At 38.8% G+C, this 15150-nt stretch overlaps 1 protein-coding gene across 2 annotated transcripts in view; it reads left to right on the forward strand.

Annotated features, from left to right (window-relative positions):
* The window catches only part of lrfn5a (leucine rich repeat and fibronectin type III domain containing 5a), a 123309-nt gene that overhangs the window by 45321 nt on the left and 62838 nt on the right, over window positions 1–15150 (forward strand). The gene's annotated exons all lie outside the window — the stretch shown is intronic.

Raw genomic sequence — 15150 nt, forward strand, 5'->3', positions numbered from 1 at the left:
ATATAAAACACTAAATCCGCTCTACCTTGTCATGAGAATATTTCAGGTTGCATTTGTATCGGTACGGTCAACTAGTGATGGCAGTGTGATACTTAAGCTTCAATACGGGCTTCAAACCCTGAACTACAATTCCATAGAACCACTGCTTCAAATCACGTGACATATGACGTCCGAAGCAGTAACTGCTTCATTGCCTGAATGAAACCCCGGATTGGTTATTGGTCATAGGCTGACTCACCCCTCCCTCTTCTACTACCTGTGTCCTTCTCATCCTGCATTCATTTCTACATTTTCTCAAATGGTCTATTGACAGGATATGTGTTACCGGTTAGCTCACTTTACGGCGGCCTCCGTTATTTATTTATTAGTTTATTGAGTGTTCTGCTGGTGCCATGGTAACCTCAGTGAGACGTGATGCAAAATGAAGCACTTTATTGTCACCGTAAGAGACCATGAGACGTGAGTCGACAAAACGTAAAAGCTGTTCTTGTGAGTTTACTCACTTTTATTTGCAGAGTGTGTGCTTCTTTCTGACTGTCAAGTCTGGAGGAAACCGTCTTCGTGGTTTGTCTCAGGTTAGGCTTCAATGATTAAGATGAAATATTTGGTTTGAAAGCATTCTTTGCAATTTGTACATTGGCATTAGTAACTAAAGCTTGGGACCATTTTTGCTACATTACTGTGTGTGTGTGTGTGTGTGTGTGTGTGTGTGTGTGTGTGTGTGTGTGTGTGTGTGTGGTGTGTGTCTACTTTTCATCTTATTTATATCTCTCCCATGTTCCTGCATTTACCGTCCTTGAAAAGTTATTTTGCTCTTTGGTCATGGATGCTAACTTGGCTGGAATACATACACTACTTCTGTCCCAGATACACACACACACACACACACACACTCACACACACACACACACACACACACACACACACACACACATATACACACACGCACACACAGCAAAACACACCGCTGCAGAATATATATTCTGGCCTATTTTTCAAAATAATGGGATCTGCAGTGTGTGTGTCTGTGTGTGTCTGTGTGTGTCTGTGTACTTGTCTGATGTACTTTGAAGTCCACTGACATTTTGTTGAGGGATACATAATTATGCACACAGTCGTACGCGCACACGCACACACGTGTGTGTAGGCTGGCCAGTTTCATGGGGCTGCAGATCAAAGGCATTTGTGTCTTTGTGGCGGACCGGCTTCTCACTCTTTCTTCTACATCTATTTGCAGTTCCACTGAGGTCTGCAGAAATGATTTTGGGTGACATCCAGCGCGGTCTCAGTAGCTGGGACCAGAGATATCAGATCACCTAGAAATGAACAATCATGAGCGTTGTTGTTCCGAACAAAACTACGATGTTTTCACATCAAAGTTGTTTGTCCTGAGGTGTTAATTATGAATATTGCCTTGCCCTCTTAGAAATATCCCCAAATACCCCTATTTAGTTTTCTTGCTTTATTATTTCCTAGTTGAGACACTCGGTTTTGAAGTAGTTTGACAGTGTTTTGGCAAACAGAATAAAATTCTCATTAGTCTAATTAGTGTTGACATAAGGTGAGTCTCTGTGAAGTGTGGAACAGTGCAAGGACTATTACAGGTGGGACAATTCCATTATATAACATCTACAGACGTTATGCCAAGTGACTAAGAAAAAATACAGAAACGTGTATTCATATATATATATACTGTAGATATAGAGGAGGGTGATTCTATTCAAGTTTACTGTGGTCAATCTTAAAATATATTTTATGTTATATTTTCCGTCATTTCTGCTGCTTTAAATCAGCGTGGCTGAAACAGTTGTTTATTTGTTTAATTTTATATTTAATTTATCGTATCCAAGTGTCCGTGTTGCTGTGGCTACCTACAGATAAATACTGGATCCATTCACCTGTCAGCCAATCAGAATAGCGAGTTTTCAGTGGCCTTGATCGAAGTGCAGTTGATCCATAGTTCTAGTATGTGGAAACCAATTTCGTGTAAGGACCAACTATGTGTCTGGTATCATTTAGGCAAAGCAGAAAAATGCTCTACTCTTTTTTTCTCTCCCTTTGCAAACATCTGTAAACTGTTGTAAATATTGCAATCTATATGTACCTAACGCCGCTGTTCTTATTTTTGTCTGCTTTTTTTGTTTTCAACAAACCATCTGCTTGGCCGGCCTGTGAAAATGTATTCATCTTGACATATCACCCAAATGCAGCTCGATGGATTTAACAGTCTGGAACAAATAACAGTATTATTGTGAGTTGATTACATTTACGCATCCCTGGACCACCTGTTTCATTAAATCAAAATGGCATAAACACCTAATGGAATAAATAAGATTAAATTAAATAAATGGATAAAACTTTCTTTCATGGCAGGAGATTAAGCCTGTGTTGACTTAGTGAGTGAACTGAATGATGAAAACACTAAACAGCTGTGAGGTTTCAAAGAAGGGGATGTTCCTGTCAGGATAACCTCTCCAGAGTCTGGATTACTGCTAAATTCACTACCAGTGGTTGTGACAGCCTAAAATTGATTCATCAAATCAAATCAAATCAAATCAAATGTATTTATATAGCCCAATATCACAAATGATACATTTGTCTCAGTGTGCTTTACAGACTGTACAGGTTACGACATCCTCTGTCCTTAGACCCTCGCATCGCTCAAGGGAAAACTTCCTAAAAGAAACCCCATAATTAAAGGGGGAGAAATGGAAGAAACCTCAGGGAGAGCAACTGAGGAGGGATCCCTCTCCCAGGATGGACAGACGTGCAATAGATGTCGTGTGTACAGGATAAACAATATAGTACAAATACAACATTTGACAGAAATTATATTGTGTTGGAAAAGAGAAAGTTTGGATGAATCCAGGAAAATGTCAAAAAGTCTTCCTGGTGTCCAGCAGGACCAGGGCAGCAGGCGCAGCCACGATTCATGATCCTGACGTAAACTTTATCAGTGGCAATCTGCCACATGATAGACATGATTCATCCATGCTTCAAAGTGTGGAGTAATTTCTCAGAAAGAGATATTTGCTGATGTGAGTCTAATGTAAACCTTTTGTTTTACATTCTTGTAACTGATGCACGAAGCTGCAAGAGTCCTGTAGGACGAGCACCGTTTGTGACAATCATTTGTGCGTGTGCAAGCAGTGCTTGGAAATCACTTTTTGAGAAACAAACCCCGGTTCAATTAAGGATTACAACCGTGGCTTGAATCAGAAAACAATTGAGCTTTTAACCACTATTTTATTTGAAAAATTATTGAAACGATTAATAGTTGCGGATTACTTTTCCATGATGGACTAATTAATTAATTGACAAATGTTTTCAGCTCTAGTCTGATGATTGCGGCAGTGTGAAGTCATTTAACACTAACCCTGATTCCTGTTTGCTGTTGTGCTCGAGGTTTTTAAAGTCAGCTATTAAATTACTCTATATAGTGTTGGGCAATACAACTATCTCAAAAAGGTTTAAGATAAAATCTTCAATAAACAGCTGATACGTCACCGGCTCCGTGTAGAATTCTCCGCTGTGAATTTTAATCTACTGTCAGGCTTCCAAAACGTTCTACGAACAGAATTTTAGCAATTTAGTCCGAGAACATTTGGAAATTCTAGAAGAGCCCCACGATTGAATAATTGTATCCCCATTCAAATTAGCGTCGGGCTAAACCAGAAGTTTGGCTGGCGTAAGTCTCTGGTGCTCAAAAGTAGTGCGCAGCAGAAAGACAGCCAACAAGAAGTGTCGTACGAACTGAACATATGGATTCAACCCTCAACGACCCAACCCCTTCTGATGGTTAATCATTTGATATTATAAACCAGAATTAACATTCTAATTTCTTTAGGGTTCTGTCCTGAAGAGAATACTCCTAAAACTGTAAATTGAGCATTATTATTATTGTTATTAATAAATATATTTTATGATCATTATCGGCATCGATCAATATAAAAAAACATAAATCTGATAACATATTTGGCCATATCCTCCAGCCCTAACTGTATAATGCAGGTGAATGGGATAACATATGGTAGATCCATTTAGAGCTAAAATTATAAATCAATTAAAAGATTAGTGGAAGGACAGAACATGAGGTTTGCTAATATTTTGATGATAGTTTAATAATTTACGCCATTTAAAAAGGGACAACATTGCTACGCTACAGCTTCTCAAACTTCAGAGCTTACTGCTTTTTAGTGTTGCATATCCTGCATCCTCCTATGCAGCTTTGGACTGGTAGTCGATTAACCGGACAAATTATTGACAGATTAATAGAAGAAAATATTTGTTAGCAAACACCTTTCTCCACGACGCACAAGCACTTTGCACTTTCACTCTGCTGTCAGACAGATCTCACTCCTTTTGTGTCAGCGCCTCGCTCCCTCAGAGGTGCTGACTTCTTCTCTGAGACGCCGTTTGCACGTTTGTCGGCTCCTTGTTGCCAACTCAGATGTATATCAGAGAATTTTTATTGATAAAGCCCCTCTTTCTGCATATGGAAATTTCACAGCAACTATGAAACATATGATTCACGCAGATAGTTCTGTCTGGTATGAGAAGGTTTTAAAGCGAGGGAGATAATTAAAGCAGAGAAGCAGGGATGTGGAGAGTCTGCTGAGTGGGAGGTTATTGTTCCGAAACAGTGGATATGTATTGAAGGATGACTTTTGAAATCCAGACGTCTCCGCGCTCGGCCAAGAAACACAGTTATTGATCAATAATCCACCACCTTTACACAGATTACTGTAGTCACTTTGTGCATCTCTAATACGTCTCTGTCAGAAAATATAATACTAACAAAATACTCTCATGGAGCATTTGAAACAGGAGAAGTTGTGTTGTTTTGCATTCGCATCAAGATTAAAAATCCTCCAACGTGACACAATTTCTCTTTAGCAGCCAGATAAACTAATAAAATAAAGATAAATCTGAGCTCAATCACTAATTCAACAGAATTCCAAGATATCATTTTGAATACGATTGACATTACCTGCCTAACGCATAACTCCAGCGTAATAGGCAGTATATATGCAGTAAAAACCTGATAGATGGTATGGATACGGAGAAGTTTTCTACCAGTGATTTACCAGTTACTTAGCAACAGCTTTGGGTTATGTTAATAATATGCTCCCACCAAATATTAAAGGCTGAACTCTGCCCTGATCCAATAATCACAATCCTTGAACCTGCCTGTAATGAGGAAGGAGTCAGTGAGATACTGAACTCACAATCATTCAAAGGGACGAGCGTCTACTGACTGTCCAACACGTGAGACACAAAGAGACACAGCAGGAACAGGGCTGTACTTTCTGAGTATAATATGTGTATTTGTATCTTTGTGAAGAACAAGCAACGCATCCTGCAAATCGAGGGAACAAATACAAATAAAATAGAATGTCTTGCTCGTGGGCAGTGGTGGAATGTAAGTAAGTACATTTACTCAAGTACTGTCCCTAACTATCATTTTAAGGTACTTTTACTTTACTTGAGTATTTCCATTCTCTGCCACATTATACCCGTACTCCACACAAATACTGTACTTTTTACTGCACTACATTTATTTGACACTTGGAGTTGCTAGTTACTTTACATAAATAACAAGATGTGTTATATGATATATATATACAGTATATATACACAGTATATACATACATATAAATAATATTATACAATATAATATTTCTATAACAATGCAACACTTTTAATACTTTGAGTACATTTTGTCTGTGCTTTTACTGAAGTAGCATTTTGATCTCAGGACTTTTAGACTGTGGTATTACTGCTTTTACTTAAGTAAATATGTGAATACTTTTTCCACCACTGTGGGTCAAGAACGTGGGGTGTGTGTGGAAGTGGAGAGACAAACAGAGAAAAACAAGCGGCATGAACTTTGCGTTCTTGACTTTCATCAATGGCCCTTCGTGTTCCTCCTCAGTGTGTACGCATTCAGTACAAGCAAAGCGAAAACATCAACATGTGTTTCAGAGGGTTCTGACTTCAAAAGTACTTCAAATGGAATATATTCCAGGTTGTCCATTGGTTTTTCAATACAACTGTGAAAGGCAGGGTGGCCTTTTGCTTTGTGTCTTTATTTGCAGCCTCTGTTGGTGTGAACGGGGCTGAAGCTAAGTCGCTTGCAATGGGATTTTGGAGAAAGCCCTGCAACTTTACTGTGTGTCGGTGCTGAATGTGCATCTGTGAAGGAGTGATGCAAAAGTTTTAAAGCGCTGGGTGCTCACTTTCGTTACATTCTTACATTCTCTGTGTGTTGTTTTATGGAGCTATTTGTGGAAAGGTCAAATACTGGCTTGGTGACCCTTGTTGGTTGTGTAGCTGAGTGCGGTGCCTGCCACTGCCAGTGATAAGTCTCTGAGAAGTTCTCAACATAGCTGTGAATCTCCAGTTAGCGGATAACCTCGCTGACCATTGCTTCTCATCAGGAATATAATGTAGGATTATGTGCTTAAAGGGACGCTGGCGGCTCTGAGATTATTTGTCTGCTGGTAGACTGGAGCAATCCTCTGCTCAACATAAGATCATGTATATGTACCCTGCTATACAAAGCCTCAAGCTTAAGGCAGGTACTGGACTACATATTCGCTCAAAACTGAGTTAAGTCCTGATCCGGATGTTAACATCTGTCTTACTGTATACACATTTCTATTCAATTTAACTAGGGCTTTACCAAATGTCCCATTTTCCATGCAAAGCTTCTATTGAGGCTTTTAAATAAAGCTTTGAATCAAACTAAATAAAATTAAAAAGATTTGTCGTTATTGTGGTTAGACAGTTAGACCCTGTAAATACAGGAGCGTCCCTCCCTTTGTAAGGAAAGCAGGAGAGCAAACAGGTTTTTCACCGAAGTGAACATTTTGTTTTTCTCAACGCCAACAAATATGGGTTGAAACGGAATATTCGGTTAGATACAATTATGTTGGGAATTTTGGAAATTACATTTAAACACAATGAATAGAACATAGAAAAAAAAGAAGAAGATGCTGCACAGCAATCAAATGTTGATTTATAATTTGAACGTCAACGTTGTGAATGAAGCTCTAAATATATACTGTATGTATCATTTCTGTTAACAACTCCACTGTACGAACTGACTGTGTGCTTATATTGCTGCTCAGGCTGCAGTCACTGCACTTTGGCTTAGGAAACCTGCATCGTGGCGCATATTCATATATATATATATATATATATATATATATATATATATATATATATATATTAAAAGAAGATATTTGTTTCAATATAAATGTCATTATGATGACACAAAGCAAAAGAGAGTAACAGTATATTTACATATAATATACTTATATGATTGCATTATCTTCCTAAAATCAACCCAAAGTAAAATGCAGTTTCTGTAAAAAAAAATGTGTAAGTTATTTTATAGGGTCTATAAAGATGCCTAAAAAGATACAACATGAATACATTAAAACGTTCACATGTTCCATCGTTTTTTAACCAGTTTTCCTCACCTTCACTGAACTACTCTGTACTTACTTTTCGACACTCCGGTATAAAGATGATGTTTTAATTTCCCTTCATCTCATTCCTTCGCCCAGCTTTCCTTTGTGGATTTGTGTGTTATATTTGTTAGACAGAGAGACAGAGAGACAGCAGAGATGTCTTTTCATGCATGCACTCCTTCTGTGTTTACCTCTCTCCCTTTATCTTGTTCATCGCCCACATTCATTCCTCTTTGTTGAAAACTAAATGACAAGCTGGATGAATTTACTGACCGGCTTGATAATACTTTTAGATCTAGAACATCTATCTAAATGCTATAACTCCATGAGTACAAATGTGTTGTAACATTATAAAAGCGGTAACATAAAATATAATTGACAAGTAAAGTTGACGAGAGCCCAAATGCTACGTATGTAGTTAGATGCTTACTGCGGTTTTAAATCTTGACACATGCAACACAAAGAGGGGTTTGATCTTCCTCCAACACACTTTGGCTTTTCACCTTGACGGCGCAGCTAAGGGGGTGGATAGAGCCCAAGGCACTGAGGGATGATGGAAAGGGAGAGGGAGTTGGGTGGGCAGAGATGGATGGATAGACGGAGAGGAGGAGAGAGAGACCGAGAGAGGAGGAGTGGGCAGCAGTCACTGAGATGGAGTGATGAGGTGCAAAAGAATGACAAATCCAGAGATGAAAGATGTTTCAGATGGAGAGACCCCCACAACACACACACACACACACTTACACAGTATTCTGTCATCTGGTGTTTACATTTTCTTTACAGAGCTATGGGATATAAAAATGATGTGAGGCTGGGAATGATGGGAAATAACTCTCAGATGTCAATGTCCCTCTTTATTTCCTCTCGTTTTTTCCTCATTGGAGATGAGTGTCAGGAAAAAAACAACAAACCCTAACGTCCTTTTTCCAACATTCAAAAAAAGTACACACAATATGGAGGATTGAAAGAGTCCCGTAAAAACTGCATTTTCACCTGGGGGGTCTTTTCATTTTTAATTAAGGCTATGTCTTCAATGTATTGGTCTCTTGTTGGAGTCATTTATCAAATGAAAATGCAAGGGAGGACATTTTGAAGCAATTTATTTTACCGATAGTAGGCCGCATTAACAATCGAATATCGGTTCATCATTCATTTATGAAAGACGTTGGACTTTTGTCCACTAGAAAACCGTGTTAACCCCAAACATGACCTGTTAGAAGTACCGATCAAGTAAAGTTACCTGCATTTAACTGCAGTCAACAACACAACATAATCAGTTGTCGCTTAAAAGCATCTTCTTATAGCCCTGTATAATCATAGTTATAAGCATTCATAAATAATTATAATGCTTTATAACAGTAATACTTATTATAATGTATTATAATACTTCATAATCGCCATTTTTGATTTAATTATATTTTTTTCTCTTTACTTAACATTTATAGTGACTTAAAAGCAGCTTCAATGTATTATATCTGCCTGTACAGCATAGATTTGACCACTCAGAGTCACGTATAATCACGTTATTATACATTATAACGCTGATTATATTGCATTGTAAAAAGATTATAATGTATTACAACTTTCAGAATTATAATACGAAAAGATTTCTGAAGCATTATGATACTTGACCTGATCGATGATCATTATTGAATGCTTTATAATGTGTTACGATGATTGTTATGAAGGATTATAATATTTATGACTAGAGTTATACTGTCCTTTAAGCAGACACCGGCATCATAGAAAGTGTAGCAAACATTGATTGATATAATGGTGGCTCCATGGTTACCGCAGCTGGTGAATGAGTGTGCTGTAAATAACATTTTTAAGGTAGAGATGGCATCAACTGTTGCCAAGTCCAAGTTAGTGCACAACTGCTGTTATGTGTGTTCACACTTGTGTAGTCTGACAATATGTAAATGAGCAGCGAGCCCGTCTCTGGGTAACTGTGCTGCATTTGAACATCGCCACAGCTGGTGTTTGTTGTGTTGTCTTAATACTGCTGTCAGTGTTTTTGATGTGTGTTTGTTCGGAGAGGATGATGTGGAGTGTTTGCATTAAATCCAGTTGCACAGCTGCTGAAAGTTGTGCGAAGCTTGGAGCGCTGCTACACCCACATGCGCTCACTAAAAAGTCAGTATTGTTATTCAGCCACACCGCTGATTGACCACACCCCGGTGTTGTACAGGAAAGTGCTCTCTGTGAAGCTCTGTGCTGTGTCGGAGTGACTGCATGAGTTAATGTGTGGGAGCATCATGCCGCTGCACCACTTAGACTTACTCATCTTCCAGTTCACTGTATATTCACATATTCATACCTGCATTACATTTTTTGTCTTGATCTGCGGAGATAGCACAGTGCCTTTTAAAGATAAGCTGAGTCAGTGCGATCTTTATTGTCACTGCAGCAGCAAAGAATATAGGTGCAAATGGTGATAATAAAATAATGGCTTCCAGGCCAAGTGTAGTAAAAGTGCAATTGCCTTTAGACAACAAAGACACTTCATTTGAATGATGCAAGTTCTGCCCCATAAGCGTCAACATTTATTTAGTTGGATGAAATTCCACAATAACAGCTTGGCTTTTATCTTCACCAGCATGCAATGGCTTCTTCAGAGGAATCCTGCAATCATTCATTCATGTTGAAGTTAGAACTAACAATATTTAGCTTTTACAAAGATAGTGAGGTATGGCAACATTCACTGTACAGACTGCTGCACTGTGATGACTGTGTCTGTGTATGCATAACTAAGACAGATGCATGAAATTGTCAGCACATATGATAATAATTATCCAGAAACAGATTACAAAAATGTCCAGATTTCATGTGACGTACTAAGCCCGGGTCAAAATACCCTCTGAACGGCTAATTCTCTTCATGTTAGCACATTTGTTAAATGCTTCACATCTTTTTATAGTGTCGCTGTTAATATATCAAATGCATCAGATGTCAGTTTACTTGCTAACTGTATATATTATTTTCCAACCGAATTAAGAAAAACATATATAAACATTGCAGAGCATTGTTGTTTTATATGATACCTGAGTGCATCCAAACACAAATCTAAAGATAACATCTGGTATTAAGAACATTATTATTTTTCTTTTCTAGTTCATGCATCTGTTCCGCTGCTGCGTGAGACATCACAGCAGTTAAGATCAGAAGCTCTGCCTGCCGTCTTTATATTTATCTAGCAACACTGGTCACCCTCGGTATAATTCTGCTGCACTGTGTATTCTAGCCCCCGTTTGGTTAAAGGAAAGAAAACAACACAACTGAAGCTTCTTGCAAACTCAGAGGACCTTTGAAAAACTATTAAATATGAACATATTGCCAAATATGAATCAGTGCATTACAGGCTCCTTTATAGTTCTCTTAAGGAACTCTGGATTGACAAAAAGCCCAGGCTGTTTCAAACACACCTAATCCACTATTTGCAGTATTTTACACTTTACAAAATATAAGTCAATAGTACAAATATCTTCTTGACATTGCTCCTGTTTTCTATTTATAGGCTTTGAAATGAATAAAAGGCGCAGCCATTAATTCCCTCTATACAGTCCTGGATAGAACAGGAAGAATAAGCTGTGAATCTGCAGTGCAGTGTTGTACACAGACAGACAATTGCAAACACACACACACACACACAATGTTCTCCTCCTGCTTACTGACCTGTTTCAATAATTCAGAAGAGTGACTTGCTGGCTGGCTGGCAATGGGCTCTATCCATGGACCCAGTCAACCGTTACACACACACACACACACACACACACACACACACACATACACACACAAGCATATTGTTTGTTATGCTCGGCAGTTTTACATCTATGCAGCTATACACACTGAACAAGCTTCAGAGATTTTATTCCAAGAGGGTCTGACATGTTCCGCACTACACATGTGTGTGTGTGTGTGGCTCTGCTGTGTGCTGCGTAGATTGGCGAATGCATTTCGTATCTGATATCCCATACAATGCAATGTGAAAACACAGGAGCTAATGGTGTTAGCTAATTGCAGCTAATGGACCGTGTGCATGTGTGAGTGAGAGCTTTGTGTGTTTGTGTGCGTGTGTTACAGGTGGGCAGATTTTACTGTTTAATGACTGGAATCAAAAAGTTTTCCACACAAACAACACAGGCTCCTGGGTAAACAGAGACGTGATACTATATCCACTTTTCTAAGAATAGAAGATAATGAAGTATTGTTTAATGACATACTCTTGTAACTAGATGTTTAGCTGTAGAAGTTACAGTTTCTAGTGTTCCTTAGCTATGAATTATCTATCAGAGAGCCACAACACTTAATTTATTAGCAATGTTGGGCCACAAGGTATTAGAGATCACTACTTGAAATGCAGAAATTACTTTGGAGTTACTGGTCCCGCACATATTTTGGGGGCTTGGAGAGTTTAAGGGAGGCATAAGATTCATTTCATCTCTGTGCATTCTGAGAACAGATTTCTGCTGGGCCTGTTAGCTTGCCACAGGGATGGGTGATGTTGGGGGAGGCTAGCTGCTACCTCAGGAGAAGATACAGTAGGTGCCTGCAGGTAATTAAAAAGTCTTTAATGTGTCTTCTTAATTCTTAGCGAGCCACTAGTCTTGCTAGAATTAATTATTGGTAAGCCTTCAGTCAGTAATTACCTGGTTAGTTCAGAGTTAGATGTGTGAGCTTCACAGTTCACTCCGAGGACGGGACTTCTCCTGTGCTGTGTGCAGTCAATGGAGCTAAGCTAATGTTAGATGTCAGTGGTCAGTAACATCCAGGGGATTGTTTCCTAATGTTGTCTATTTGCATCTGTAGATTTTTCCTAAATTCCCTAAAAGTTAGCGTTAGATAAAGCCTCATTTGCATATATTAACATAACATTTCAGAGAATATTGTCAATGAACTGGGGAAGTTTCATGGTGATATCTATTAGTTATTTATTTGCCCTTATTCTGCTGTAGTGTCTTGCAAAATGTCTCTTATTTAAATAAATCTAAATACAAATCTTAAAAGGCCTCATACTCTGAGCCACTTTCATTCCTCTCTATATTCTGAAGGGAGGGTTTGCATCATTCACAGCCTGATTTATAAAATCTAAATATATTTAATAAGATAAAGCCTCATTTGAATATTTAAACCTAAACATTTAGTGAAAAGGTGTGACCATAAAAAAGACTTAATGTAAGTTATCAGTTAGGGAGGGTTCATGGTGGTATCTAATACTTGTTTACCCTATTTAACCGTAGTGTCTCCCCTTAACCACAATGTTATTATTTATTTCTACTTTTGTTAAATAAATAAGATGCGATGTATGGTTGTAAGTCTTTGGAGCGGTTTCTGTTTGTACTATTCCTCCCTGTAATATTTATAACCGATCCATATAGGATATGTCCATAGCTGGCGAGAATAGTCCCGCTAATGAAGCTCTGCTAAACAGGTGACAAACACATTGCATTTTAACTCCTTCACAATAAAAGCATCAAGCTGATTTTTCACTGAAAATATTTGAATGTGATGCAGCAACAAAAGGAAAGAATAAATCAGCTCCAATATGGCTGAAGGCAGTAAAAGCAATGCTGATATACAAACAGTAACACAACAGTGAAACCATAGAAACCCTGAGTGATGATCACAGACAGACTTTCAAAACTCAGTTTATACTCTGAGGACACAGATAAGGGGATCACAGGGTAACTGCTGCAATCACAGTAGGCCCACAGAGGCGCATCACGGCTCGGCACAGCCCATGGAAAGTCATGTCAGTGTCTTGACTCAAAACTCTTTAAAAGTGCTATCTAAGAAAATATGGTGCCAATCTTTATAACCCTGTGAATGATAACATGTTGTGATAATTGGTTGGTACATACGTCCTCCGCTTGACTGCACAACACATATTTTTATGATGCGAGTGGAGTTTATACACTGTTCATGTTGTGAACTTTAAACTAAAGAATAAACAAGCTGTAATCCAACAAACATCCTGCGGGCTGTGCAGCCTAGTTATAGCTGTTCCTAGTTTGAAGTTACATAAGATATTGAATAATTGAATGTAATTCTTTTTGGGAGACATTTTTCTGTGGACAGAATTGTCATTCTTGTTTCACGTGGGGATTCTTTAAAGCTTTTATCTTCATCAGGAATCCATGTTGAGTGAAGTTACTGTGGCATGTCACCCCAGGAACCCGGGCCCATTAAAAGATACGTGTTCTCTCACAAAGTCCACACTGAAACTGTAGACCCACCCTGGGGACGCAGGCTCATTAGACTGCTCTTCTCATTGGGAGTCCGCCACAAAATAACCATTGTGACCCACAGTTTATGCAATGATGTTGTCTGGTGCAACTTTAATGCTTTGTGCCCTTATGGATTTCATCAAAGTTAAATGCTGCTGCTATTGTCAGACTACTGAAACACAAGTTTGATGGTGACTGCATACAATTTGAATAAAATCAGACGCACAAAATATATATTTCCAGCATAGACAGGTGAGATAGATGAGATTAGGTAGATTACTTTTATTTCTCTGATGCATCCGTAAATAGCCGCCGCAACAACGTGCGGTGTGGAGTTACATAACGGCCTTGGAGCAGTTTCTGCTGTGCAGGCAAATTGCAAGAACACTTTCTCCACTTCGTGTCGTGGTACCGTAGTCGTGCTTCTAGCAGGGTCACATTCAGGGTGGAACATCATTTAAAATCTTGAAGGAGTTCATAAATAAACAACTATTTGGAGAAGGAAACTGACAAATATTTAATTCATTAACTCAATCATTCAGTAAGCTGTGTTGTTTGGCTGCAATGCATGTTAAAAACTAGCGAAGTGAGGTTGCAGAATCCCGAACAGACGTGTCTCTCTTCAGGGCCCAGTAGAGGTAAAGCTCGTGGCCTTGCATGCAGTTCAGGGTGTGGCCCTGCATATTAACACCAGTCAATCACCTTTGCTCCTGGCAGATTTGCTGACAAAGAGGCTCTATTTTACGTCCGTATAATTTCAGTTCCCGTGTCGCCAAGGTCACATTGAAAGTTGTGAATTAATAAATCACAGACTTTATCCATCACTCACTTCATACAGCCGATCCATCTCCTCTGTCCATTGCCCTGTCCAGTGTTTTAAAGTCAAATATGAAGTCCAATCATTTCAAGGCTTTAAATAACTTTTTATCCCAATACAGCAATGCATGGATTTCCTTTAAGATCACAATGATGAATAGTGTGTAAGTAGTCATACCTGTGATAGCAATCCAATGGGCAGATTTAGGAAAGGCACATATTCAGCACGTGATCACATGGAGTGCATGTGTTTGTGCTGCTCTCGGCAGATTTCATTATTGGCTGACTGTGATAACTCTTTGTGTGTGTGTGTGTGTGTGTGTGTGTGTGTGTGTGTGTGTGTGTGTGTGTGTGTTTGTGTGTGTGTGTGTGTGTGTGAGTGTGTGTGAGTGAAACTAGACACTGCCACACTATTGATGTGAGAGCAATATCCTCTGCATCTATCTTTATCTCCTTCCATCTTTCACTTTTTTACTTTCACATCTTTCCCCCTTTTCCTCTTTTTCCTCCTCCCTATATCATTATGCTTGTTATTCATTTGCTAACAACCCCGTCTTGTCTTCATCCCCTCCTTCTCTCACTGTTTCTATCCCCATGTTCCCTCTTCATTTTATTTCAGCCCCGTCCTG

The sequence above is a fragment of the Cottoperca gobio genome, chromosome 22 (assembly GCF_900634415.1).
Source record: "Cottoperca gobio chromosome 22, fCotGob3.1, whole genome shotgun sequence".
NCBI lineage: Eukaryota > Metazoa > Chordata > Actinopteri > Perciformes > Bovichtidae > Cottoperca > Cottoperca gobio.